This window comes from Phalacrocorax carbo, chromosome 1 (assembly GCF_963921805.1).
Source record: "Phalacrocorax carbo chromosome 1, bPhaCar2.1, whole genome shotgun sequence".
In the NCBI taxonomy this organism is placed as follows: domain Eukaryota; kingdom Metazoa; phylum Chordata; class Aves; order Suliformes; family Phalacrocoracidae; genus Phalacrocorax; species Phalacrocorax carbo.
The window spans coordinates 114,712,301-114,725,316 of NC_087513.1; the positions used below are offsets into that span (position 1 = coordinate 114,712,301).

At 41.4% G+C, this 13,016-nt stretch overlaps 1 protein-coding gene and 1 long non-coding RNA gene across 2 annotated transcripts in view; one reads left to right on the forward strand and one right to left on the reverse strand.

The window, feature by feature from the left end:
- Nucleotides 1-13,016, reverse strand: part of GRIK1 (glutamate ionotropic receptor kainate type subunit 1) — a 173,374-nt gene that overhangs the window by 120,070 nt on the left and 40,288 nt on the right. The window lies entirely within an intron of this gene.
- Nucleotides 4,547-8,784, forward strand: LOC135315872 (uncharacterized). The gene is made up of 3 exons (XR_010375359.1): nucleotides 4,547-4,655; nucleotides 7,621-7,672; nucleotides 8,421-8,784. It is a non-coding gene; the product is annotated as an uncharacterized LOC135315872 (long non-coding RNA).

The window sequence follows — 13,016 nt, forward strand, 5'->3', positions numbered from 1 at the left end:
ACAATTTTCAGTGCCCTGCCTCTTGCTGCTCGTTTCCGCTTGCAGACTGCCCTGTGCCCAGCACAGCTGGTGTACAGCCACAGGGTGAGTCAGATAAGGCAACAGATCCAGCTGAAAAAAAACATTTCTTCAAACTGAGATCCTTTTGGACAAATCAGTTCCCCACCTGGTTTGGCACAGAGCCACACGAACAACTGTGCTGGAGCAGGGGTAGTGCCTGTGGGTGAAGAGGGCACTCTGGTTCAGACTGGCTTCACAAATACCAACCAGCACGTGAGAAACCACAGCCCGGCACAGAAAACAAAACTGCAGTAATCAGTTGTTTCGTTTCCTACATCCATCAGTAATTACTAAGAAGCTTGTTTGATTTTGCTAGGTGACAAGGAAGCAAATGCATTGATTTGGTCTCAGATTAAAAGTAAATGCTGCCAAATAAAGAAATCTCTTAGGTCGACCAGAAGGCACCTGGGATGGGAACTGCAGCCTGGAGAGCACTGCAGCTAAATACCTGCTCCCATTACAGTATTCCTTCAGATGCTGGACTAACATAGTTTGGTATGAGCTGGTCATCAGAAGCTAAATGACTACATCTCTGTCAATGCTGGCCTTTACCACTGTTTTTCATGCTTAATTACCTCAGGCTTTCACACAAAGATGTAAAGATTATATAAAAGGAATACTGTGTCAAAACTCAGTGATAGCACTGAGAGATTTCAAAGGTAACACAGTTTTCTTTGCTATCACTAATACATTGTTGGGATTTTTTAGAAATGTTTACTAATAATAACTTTAAAATTACTACAGCACCATTACTCCCATGCTACACTTGCAGATATGTTGGTAGTTTTAGATCTTGCTTTTATAAACTTGTGTTAGATCTTGAAAATATAACCACAACTGGTGACTACAAGTGGTCTGTGCAGTGGGTGGGGAACTGGCTGACAGGCCACACCCAAAGGGTGGTGGTAAATAGCTCCTTTTCAAAGTGGCAACCTGTCACTAGGGGAGTCCCCCAGGGATCAATATTGGGCCCAATGTAATTCAACATCTTCATAAGTGATCTGGATAATGGGATCAGGTGTCACCTGATGAAGTTTGCTGATGACACCACGTTGAGTGGGGAAGTAGACACTCCAGAAGGGAGAGCTGCTCTGCAGAAATATCTGCATAGGCTGGAAGAGTGGGTCAGCAAGAACCTGATGAAGTTCAACAAGGACAAGTGTAAGGTCATGCACCTGGGAAAACATAATCCAGGAGTGCAGCACAGGCTGGGATCCACCTGGCTGGAGAGCAGCTCTGTGGAAAGGGACCTGGGGGTCCTGGTGGACAGAAAGCTCAACATGAGCGAACAGTGTGCTGCTGTGGCCAAGAAGGCCAACAGGATGCTGGGTTGCATCAAAAAGGGCATTGACAGCAGAGATAAAGAAGTCATCATCCCACTCTACTCAGCGCTTGTCAGGCCACACCTGGAGTCCTGTGTACAGTTCTGGTCCCCACTCTACAAAAAGGATGTGGACAGGCTGGAAGGGGTCCAGGGAAGGGCCACCAAGATGATCAAACAACTGGGAAGCTGCCATACGAGGATAGGCTGGGAGAGCTGGGTTTGTTCAGCCTTCAGAAAAGGAGCCTTGGAGGGGATCTCATCACCATGTACCAGTACTTAAGGGGTAGCTACAAAGGAGACGGAGACTCCCTTTTTACAAGGAGTCACATGGAGAGGACAAGGGGGAATGGACACAAGTTGCTTTTGGGGAGATTCCGACTGGACACGAGAGGGAAATTTTTCACAGTGAGGACAGTCACCATTGGAATGATCTCCCCAGGGAAGTGGGTGACTCGGCCACGTTGGACACCTTTAAGAGTTGGCTGGACAGGGTGCTGGGCCATCTTGTCTAGACTGTGCTCTTCCTAGGAAGGTTGGACTAGATGATCCTTGAGGTCCCTTCCGACCTGTGATTCTGTGATTCTGTGAACTGGAATCAGATGGTATTCTTATTCTATATTATTTTTAAAATCTACTACTAACGTCTACTAAAAATAGATTTTTAAACTTTAAGGAGAGCAAAGACAGTCTATGATGTTCTTGTCTGGAACTGTCAATTAAACAGTCAGATTTCAAGGGGGCATAATTTCAGCTGTTGATGTAGACTGCTAGCTTCTAATTTAGCCATAACTTAGCCAATATCAGACATAATTCCCTTGCTTAAAAAGTTATTAAAATTTTAATAAAACCAAGGAGATGCTAGGACAAAAGTATATTAAGATGGCATAAAAGTTGTGCATACATACCATTAATTTAAAGACAGACTAGATGTTAATTAGATTGACTTAATTGAATATTTCCAAATACGAATATTTTTAGATTCATTTGGAATGCATTTTCAATTCTTAATACAGTAGGTTTCACATGCTTAGTACTGATGGAAGCCTGAACCCCTCTAAAGGTGTTCTTATACGTTACTGACATGTAAATGTTCGGGGTACACATATGAGTTGTTCTTATATGTTACATAATACTTGGTTTTGTATGTTACTGGTACTGATACATAAGATTTGCATCAGATCTCAGCTCTGCAACGTAATCTATCCACTTTCAGTAACAGATGCAGAGTGAGCTCAAGGAGATAAGCTTATGTAGAAGCCAAGTGTTTAAGTTACTTAACAAAATTAAGCTCAGAGGAAATTTTTTAGTCTTGCTGAGTTCGGGTTTTGGGGTTTTGGGGGTTTGGTTTGGGGTTGTTTTTTGGGGGGTGTGTGTTTTTTTGTTTGTTTGTTTGTTTCTCTTCATTCTCCATCTATCAAAGCAGGAAATTATTATGAGTTATAGTTCCTATCTGCTTTCTATCTAAATATAAGCTACCACTTTCTAGAGCCTGTAAACAGTCATTTACAGCTATGAGGTACACTAGTAATTGGAACGTGGTTTCTTTCATTTCCAAGTGGATTTAGCCTTCACCAAAATATCCTAGAATGTATTCAGCTCATTTTCTAAAATTTTGTTAGAGAATGCACTCTTCTATGAACAATCAAACTAAGATTTTCCCTTAAGCCCTTGAGTACCTATCTGCATATTTCTATTTTATTAGTTAATTTGCTAGTGTAGTAGTCAATATATTCCTGGACTGTTTTGAGAGCGTGTGGAATATTTGCACATTGTGCCTAATATATACATATGCAGAATCCGTTCTAGTCTACCAGCACTGGGGTGTCCCATAAGCAGATATTATTCAGGGTAACTCTAGTTCAATAAGGCTTTTTAGTTAAACTCTACATCACATGCATATGTTTTCACAAATTTCTTTATGTGTTTTTGCTTGTTAATTCTTGTCTAGCTGAAAAATAACATTAAGGTTTTGCGAGCAAAATAACAGCCCTAAAAATGTAAGCACATTCACAACGTGTATGGTGAAATACCTCTTATTCACCCAGAACTACAGAGGAAAAGAAAGGGAAAGGTACAGTAAAGTCATTCCATGTTTGGATCAAGAAACTATTGAAATTCTGATCACATTATTAGAGGCTCTGCCATCAGCAGCTTTTCACAGATTTACATAAAGTGTGGTGGTGGGTCATAGATAGGCTGTGTACTACAGAACCACCTGCAGTTGACACTTTCCTTTGCCATCATGAGCAGAAGCGTTAAGGGCTGCAAAAGTAGTGATGCTGAACTGAACTGTTCTGCCGCTGCAGTCAGTCTTTGCAAAGTAAAATCAATGTATTTAGAGTTTTCTTTTATAAAATCAGTGGTAACCTAAATGGTTTCTGTTCGAATGTGCATGTTCTGTGTAGAATCGATGCTGAATGTAAGTATAAACAATTTTGGAGAGAGAAGGCCTGATTTTATTAGTAATAATATGTTTCAAAAAAGATGAGCAGTTAGCCTGCGCTGAGACCCTTTGCAAAAATAAGCCAATGTCATACAGTTCAGAGGAAAGAAGGGGAGTTTTAAAATGCAAAAGACTATGAAAAACTTGGCTTCTCTACAAGGGCACAATGTTATGTTATCCTACATATCCTCCAGCATAGCTGGAAATCATAGAATAACTAATGCAAGGAGAGAATCTAGCCCTAAGAAAGCTACTGGTGAAATACAGTGTGTTTCTGACCCTCCTCTTTCACTGTGTTGATTACATACATACCAGACTGGCAAATCCTGTAGCATCTTTGCGTTGTGACTTAACACTATGATCTGGACAGTGGCATGATGAAAATTAATTTTATGCAGCAGGATGAATGGGGACTCTGGATGGGCCTTCCTCCTATTAATTATTTTAGACACCTTCTTTCCCTGCCTGCTCTGTCTTTGTTGCGAAGTTGCTTCAAGACTCTTTAGGCCTCATTTACCTGATGCTCAGTGCATCAGATGGGGATACCTCTCTTCTGGAGGGTATAGGCATCCCTACCCCCACTGTGCTTATCCCCAGCTTCAGCAAAAGGAGGACAGTTTTATTTCCAGTGACAACACCATTGCTCCCCTCCACTGAAAGACTCTTCTGATTTGGCCTTTCACCTTTGTAGCCTGCCTCTCCTTTCTCCAGGTCCATGCTGGTTGGCTCTGGATGACTCCATGGAGGCTGACAGGAGACCACCCAAGGGTCCTCTGGCTCTCCTCTCCTGTGACTAGCGCACGTGAAAGGGAACCGTCCAGCTCAGAGGTGAGATCCAATTTTATTGCACCATAATGCCATTTTTTGCATGCATTGCAATATTACAATGCATAATTGCACAGTCAGTTATACTGATACACTAACCATACTCTCATGGTGGTTAGTAGATCGCTGACAAGAGCAATCTAGAGAAAAGAAACAGGGCAGCTGTGCTAGCTTAGACCAAACAGCAGGCTCCCCTGCTCTCCTGTCTCCAACAGTGGCTAACCATGGATGTCTAGGTAACAGCATGAGAATCAGGGAATCATATACTAGTTCTTCCCTGAATACTCGGTATCTGGATGTCTGTAGCTTACTCAGCTGCAGAGCCAGAGGTGATGTCTGGGCATTTAGTAGGCTTCGATGGATTATTTTACCAGGATTTTTCCAATGCCTTTTTGAGCCTGTGAAAGGCTGTTAGCTTCCTCAGTGCCCTGTGGCAAGGAGTTTCACAGTTTAACTGCAAGTTGTGCGAGGAACCACTTTACTTTGCTGTTGCAAATCTGGCCTTTGCTAGTTTCATTTCATGTCCCTTAGTCCTTGTATTCAGAAAGGCAAGGATAGCTTGTTCCTGATTCACCTTCTCCACCGCCTTGGTGATTTCACAGCCCTCTGCCTCAGCACTACCATCTTTGCATGCTGGCTCTATACGCTTTCCTGTCATGCTTCAAGCTATTTTTATTGCCCTCATCTGAACCTCCCCTATTCCTGAAAATACAAGCAATGCTCTCACAAATAACAGGCTGTCAGATTTTCAGATATGCCTCTCAATTAGTATGTGCATACATTCTGCACATGCTGGGATCAAATGACCTTTGTAAATGCAGCTTGCCAATACAGTTGCTTGCGCATTTCCAACATCGCTCCCTGAATGTTATTTGGCTTTTTAATCCTGCTCTCAAGGGTTACCCATTTGGTGAGCTCCAGTCAAATAAACACTCAGCTGAGTCTGATCTCAGTGTGGCAAACATGCAGAATACAAACAAACCAAAAACAAACCCCAGAAGTGACACAAACTTTTAAACTCCTACTTTTAGAAGTACTCTATACATATATGTATATATAGTCTGTGCTTTGTGTTTTCTTGAACCTATTTTCCTTCAGTGAAGACTATGGCTACTGTCAGAAATAGAAGGAACATTCTCAGTAAATTGCTTCTGCAGTTATCAAATGTCTTTGGATTCATTTCAGCATTTAATCACCCTCAAAAGCTGGTTTTTGCCTCATATGTTTCTGCATCCTTTAATCATGGGGGAATTAACTGCCAAATCCTGTTTTGGGATTTTTTGGTGGTTTTTTGTTTTTTTTTTTTTTAAGTATATTAATTTCATGTACCGACATGAGGAATGATAGGGTTTTTTTTTTTCTTTTTTTGATGAAGCTACCCACAATCCTTCACCCTAACTAAAACTTAATTCTCATTCAGATTGGATAAAGAGGATTGCTGCCCTCATCCCTTTATCCCTACATATCCTGTCTTCTCACGTTGTGTGCCTCTTTTCAAAAAACTACCACTAAAGGAAACTTTTGCCTCCTTCCAGCCCCCTCCATACTCACTTTTTTAAAGAAGTAAGATTGCTGCTGGGGCTCTGTATACAGATAGATAGCTATACACAAAGAAACTTACAGGTTTTTCAGGGACAGATTCAGTAGCTCTTTCCTCTGAAATGATCTTCTGCTATGGATTACCAGATAATGCACCTGGAACTACATTAGTTTGTTCAGGCTCATGGTTTATCTGGAAATCATTTTCCAGTAATCTTATGTACACCATCTGGCTAAACATCCTGTTAGGAGCCAGCCGCTGAAAGGAGGAGGAAGTACTCTCTTCCCCCAAATGGTTGCTAAGCAGCTCAAGTAGTAACAACCACATCATTTATTCGGTCTGTGCGAACCTGGGTCCAGCAAGATCCCCTGGCCCCATCTGGGGTGTGGACATGCAGCCAGGGCTGTCAAATAAGCAACAAGAAATGTTTATTGCCCGCCAATTGCAAGCCTATTTTCTTTTTTTTTCCCTATACTGATTATTATTAGTTAGTGTGCATGAGGCTGGTTACCACAAAAGGGACCCTGTGCCTGCGACAGCACCAGTTTCGTGCCGCTTGACACCGCCTCTCCCCAAATCAAGGATTTGTAAGCCATGCAGATGAATAGAGCTGGTCCTTGGACAGATGCAGCAGTGAAGCAAGGAGGCCATCTGGGATCCTAAAACTGGCTCTTCACCCAGGCTTGTCCAAACTCTGAGCTCGCATGGCTCGGAAGTATTGACCCCCGGTGCCACCTCCTGTGCCACACAGCTGGTGCCAAGAAACCCCAGCCTGCCCCCAGCACTGTGAGGGGGAAGGCAGGCAAAACTGGGGGCAGGAAAATGCACCCCTCGCTTTCTTCTGTGGGAGAAGAAACGCTTCTAAACTTCACCCTTTAAAACGCACTCATAATTTAATGAGGAAAATGAGTCCCACTTTAAGATGTACCGGATAACTCAGCTTGGCTTCTTGGGCTTTAAACAAGAGCTCCCTGGTGACAGGGCAGGGTACGTTGTCTCTAAATCCAGTAAGTCTCAAGTTCGTCCTAAAATTAGATGTGGCCCCTGGGGCCAAAACTGTGTCTCCTTCCTTACAGAAGGGGTGCCTGTCTATAAAGAGGTCATTCCCACAAATTCATGGGACCTCACTGCCTGCTTCAGGGTAGGCAGGTGTACTGGTGAACACAAGTAGGCAGCGTCCTACTTAAATTACTTCTGCCAAGATCTTACTGATTAATCACTGAGATGCTGCAGGTGCATTTATTAATATAAGAGCCCCATGTTAAAATGCTGTGATCCTTTCTGACATATTAAGCCATTTTTAATTCACTCTCATCATCTCCAGCCTCTCTAGTAGACATTAGATAACTCTGGGGTCCTAAATAAGCTACAGTGACTTAGGTAGAAAGTGAGTTATTAATCTTATGCAAATGCCTGTTTCATTTTCAGGGATCTTGGCTCCATTGTAAGTGCTGGAAGTCATGGACTATAAAGAAAAAAGGTAATTTCCTGTTTGTTTAATTGATCTTCTGTAACTTTTCTCCCAGCTGGTAAAGCGAGGTAATGGAATTTGCAATGTAAAATCATTATTAGAAGTGCCAGTATGACATTTGATTAATCCAGTCTATTTAGGCTTAATAATACACACTTGACTTATGTTCTGGAAGCAAAATTGCCTGCTATTTCCCCTCCTGCTTTTTAAATTTATTTATAAATATCCCTAGCATTATGATACATGAACCTATTTCTTCATGCATTGTTATTAGGAAGTGATAATTCCCCAAAATGTATGCCTTATCAGCAATGGGATGTTTTCTGTAAGATTTCTACCCACAGGAAACTTTCGGGCTATGCAATGCCCAAAAATTCCTTTAAAGGACTGACGCCTTTCTCACTTCCCTGCAGGTTGAGACAGGGAAGTTCTGGCCACCTTTTGCGTGGCAGATTTCCAGGGTAAACCCAGAAGGTGGTGATGACTCAGGAGCTGACATTGTTCTCACTCAGCACTGAATCAATCTTCTGTAGAGCTAGTTCTTGGATAAATCAGAAAATAACAGTACTTCTGACTGTTCAAGGAAAATAAAGGCCATTCAGTGAAAGAGTATTACACCCAAAGCCGTGGCCAGCTCCAATTCATGGGAGACGTTGCTTCTCCACCCACATCTTCCTGTGTCATTTGTATTAGATACAGCATGTTTTCTCTCTCCCTGGCCCAAGCCACTGTTAAAAATTCTTCTATATTATGACAGGTATTGCTTTAACTCAGCGACAAACAAAGAAGTTTCTTCTTACAGAGTGCTTTGGAGTGAAAACATTTTTAAAGTGAGGTACAACCACTTCAAGTGATGCACAAACACTGTGTAAGACCTGGGTTACTTTATGGAAATCTTTTCTGCAGTTGTGCTAAAGAAATTCTCTTCCTGGTTTCATTTCATTTTACGATAATTGCTCTAACTTCTATTTCCATCACAGTAATATTTATTGCAATCATATCCATTTAATTTGATCATTTATGTTCCACTCCAGTGATCAAAACAGGTAGTCTACTAATTCATGTTACCATTCCTTACACCTTACTAAATCAGGCATCCAAATAAAAGCAATTATTGTAAACACAGGTGAAATGGTACATTTTACACTGCAAAGTGCTAAGAAAATGCTTTTAAACCACACTATTTTCAAGTTGAAAAATATTCCTTATGTTTTGTTTGTACTTGTTTTGTGTTTCATAGCCTGGCTTCGGTTTGTAAGTCAAAACTGTAAGGAATCCATAATATTAGTAAGCTTTAAAAAAAACTCAAAATTTTATTCCATAATAGGTTTCAAAAGGGAGTTTATTTATATAGGTTGTATTTAAATGCTTCTTACTATATGTCTTTTGGGGCTAGGACTGCTGGCAAAGAACACCAAAACAAAACAAATACTGGCAGGGCAGATTTGAATCCAAACACCTTTCAAATATACAAACAAACAAAAAAAAGTAGTTTGGAGCATTTTCAAGCACTTTTTAAAGAAAAGTGAAGTATCTTTGGAAACCTAGGATCTGACTGAAAGAAGTGTTTGTTTATTTGCTTTTTAATGGGAGGTGTACAAGAATCAAGCGCAACTGCTGAGAGATGCTCCCAAGCATGGAGGTGTTCGGGTAGGACGGGGGAGGGGCAAGAAGAGACCCTGCCCTCGCAGGCAGATCTGGGGACTGGCCCAGCACCCTGCCCTACGTGTAAGCTGCAGAGAGCCTGGGGAGAGCACTTGCCTTCCTTTTCTGTCAGCAGTGTCATAATTTATGAATCTACCCCACATGTGAAAATACTAAAACAAATACTCTTCAAAACCTTAGACCTGAACGTATGAACAATTTTGGCTTTTCTGAAAACTTCTTTTTCAGTGAGTCATCCTCCCTTCCGTTCCTCCTGACAAGCTTGTCTTTTGTCTGTAGCTCTTACAAATGAACCTCTGATTCTGTTTTATGCAATCAGTAGCCAGATGGTGACTGGACAAGAAGCAGCCTGATTTACCTCGGAGTGATACTGTGGTACTTCCACAGCTGCTACTGAAAGGGAGTGTTGCCTTTTGAATGAAGAGCAGTTTCTGGGGCTCACAATAAAGTGGCAAAATTGCAGTAGGCTGGTGTTTATGTAGAAATTTATTTTCTTAAATGACTGTGCTCCTATGAGCAAGGAAAATGAAATTTTGGAATGCCTCTGTTAAGCTCTGCTCCCTAGAGAGAGTAAAATACTGGTGGGATTGCACTAGGTATTGGTGAGAGCTCACCAGGAAGACAGCACTCAATCCTTGTCACCTATATATTCCGAAAAGGTGTGCAGGGGTGCCCTGCCAGGACGTTCAGGAGGTGGAAAAATCCATCTTCTGAGTGGAGGATAGATAAAAAAGGCTTGATCACAGAGAAAAATAAAGGCTGCAAAAGAACAAGGCTCCTTTTTTGAAAACCACTTTTTGGTGGCATGGAGGGGTCTGATACACAGGGAGGCAAAGGCCACAACCAGAAGCACATGGAGAAGCGGATATGAAGCAGTTGTGAATAAATCAGATGGTAAGGAAAATGGGGTTCTGGAGCAGCCTCCCATCCCATCTCTCACTCATAAATTAAAAGACAAGTTCTTAGAAGGGAGTGGGGGAAAAACCCCTCTCTTCCCCCCACTCTCCCTCCCCTAAGAAACGATACAGGTTAACACAGGGGTGAGGGAGAGAGGGAGCAGAGAGGAGCGACTGCTCAGGATTCCAGCCACTCTTCAGGGGAAGAGAAGCTGCATTTATATGGTCTCATCATTCCCCTGGAAATGACAGGCAATGATTTCCAGGCTCTTGCCTCTCCTTTTGGTGACTGTTTAAAAACTGTTTGTGTTAGTTTGGGGGTATTTCATTATACAGAGAACAGGTATATTTGACAAGCCTTAAATATGAATTGCTGCTGTGCTGCATGAAATATCTGATAGCAGACACATTTTTAAACAGTGGTTTGCTGTGATGCCTTCACTTTTTTTCTGCTAAGAAGTTTTCTGCTTTCTAGTTTGTTTATCATTATTATATCTTGTCTTGCCTGATGCATCCCATGGTTTGTAAATGCAGCTTTCATTCTACAGTTAACAGTGTTGAGGATTTTAATAAATTGCCTTCCAGTCATGCTGCATTTTCTTTCTGCGGTGTCTCTTCTTTTGCACACAGAAATAGTTATTACCCCTTCTGTTTTGCGGTGAAAACCTATGGAAGCTGAACCTTAAAGCAACTTGCTAACGAGCTTTGACCTGCCTTACATTGTATGCTGCACAAACAGACAAGAATAAAGCCATTTTCTTTTTCTGCATCCTAAATTCTGGATAATCGTGCTGCCGAAGCATTATGCCTATAACGTGCTATTACATTCATTTTACCAGTTTAATAGTCTTCCTTATGTAAATGCTGTTCTCAATCATTGAATGCATTTTGATTCTCTAAAATGGCTCTCAGTATCCCTGCACTGCATTGCTTCAATTGAAATTAGGATGCTACTTCTTAAAGGTTTTTCTTGAAAACTGAGGTATTCAATCTTATTCTAAGTAAATATTGGTTAATTGAAGCTTAAGCTTGCAAAAAGATTAGAGGCATTTAATTAGTCAAAATTATATATCATAATGCAATATAGTAAATTAGATTAGACAGGCTTTACTCTTCAAAATTACATTAATGACTGCATACATTTTCTTAATATGATGATCTTTAATCTTAGATCCCTTAAGATACTAATAATTGTCTAACCCGTCACTGACTTTAACAACATTATTTAAAATTATAATCACTTCTAAAATCTTAAATTTATCTTTAAGTTACAGGAAGTAGCTACACACCAGAAAAAAGACAAAATATTTATTGTTCAGAATGTGAGATTTCACTTAAACTTTTGTATTAATAAAGTGCCTATTTTGCATTCATGGTTAACTGGGACCAGCTGCAGTGGTTTCTTGCTTTGATTTAGCTTAAAAGAGGCTGCTTTGTTCAAAATTAGCTTATCCCCCTCTGGAGATGGGCTTGGCAGACTCAGGTAGCAGTTAGTGCCATGTCATCATTTCATGTCTGCAGAAAAAGCTGCCCTGAAAGAAGCTCGCAGTGGTAACAAACAAACAAACAAAGTAGGTGGAATAAGACTTCAGGCAGGAACTTTGTTCAAGTGATGGCAGAGCTTGCCGCCAGCACATGACCATCATTCTGAGGGTGGGGTGTCTTTGTTTATGCCCAGAAAGTATGGGGCTGAAACAGCACAAGGAGTGCAGAACAGTGCATGTGGGAATACCAGTTATTAGTTGTTTCTCAGGCTGAGACTGAGACTAGCAAGGCAGAGATCTTCACTTTTGGTCTTCACTTCACAGTCAGGTTTTGGAGAGAGGTGTCCATATCCCCATTCCCCTCAAACACTTGCTTTCATGGGGACACAGCCAAGCTCCCTTCCACCTTTGATAAACAAGTGCCTTTTGGAAGAAGGTCTTTTTTTCAGAGTTTTATTCCAGATCTCACTATATCTCACTGGAGGAGTGCTGCAGTGACAGAGGATCAGTGGCTTGTTCTGGCTCATCTGCACCCATGGGCTCAGACTTATATATTTAATAGATTATTAGATCAAACACATGCACAAGTGTCCAGAAGGTTACTGCTGCAGAGGAGCTAAATAGCATGGGGTCTTTGATTTGGCTCAAGAGCCTTTGGTCCAGCAGTTAAAGGCCAGCCCATGTTACACAGGCTTAAAAGCTGTTACTAACAGCTGACGCTGACCAGCCTCACCTACCTTCGAAAGCCAGATTCAGAACTCTGACAGTGACTGCCCTAATCTTAATCCTAAAGTGCAAGGCAGCCTGGAGGCATGCTGGGGAGCTTGCATTGTTAGTGGGCTGGGACTGCTCCGAAGAGTTGTGCGTCCAAGGCTAAAATACAATACCTCTTACTGGCACTACGCTCCTCCTGAAAGCAATATCTTTAGCTTTGCCTTAAAATATTATCTCACTTTGAGGGTCGGTTTGAAAGGAATTTATTTTTTTCCCTGAAGTGCATTACCTCATGTTTTACTTTAATCCATTTTGTCTAGGTACAATGTATAAGAAGAGAGCCCCTGACATTGTGCACAGAGCTTCGTCAGGGAACTGGAAAGAAGAATGTGGGACTGGGAAAATTCAGGAGAGGTAGGGGGCACGGTGTGTTTGAGGGACATTTTGGTACAAGAAAAATGGGAAGAAGAAGAAGGGAAGAAATCTATTTTTCTAAGAGCAAAACCAAAGCATGAGAAGATTTAAAGGTGAAAAGCAAAAAAAAAGGGGTAAATGTTTCAGCCATTCTGAATTTTACAGTTTCATCCCTCACAT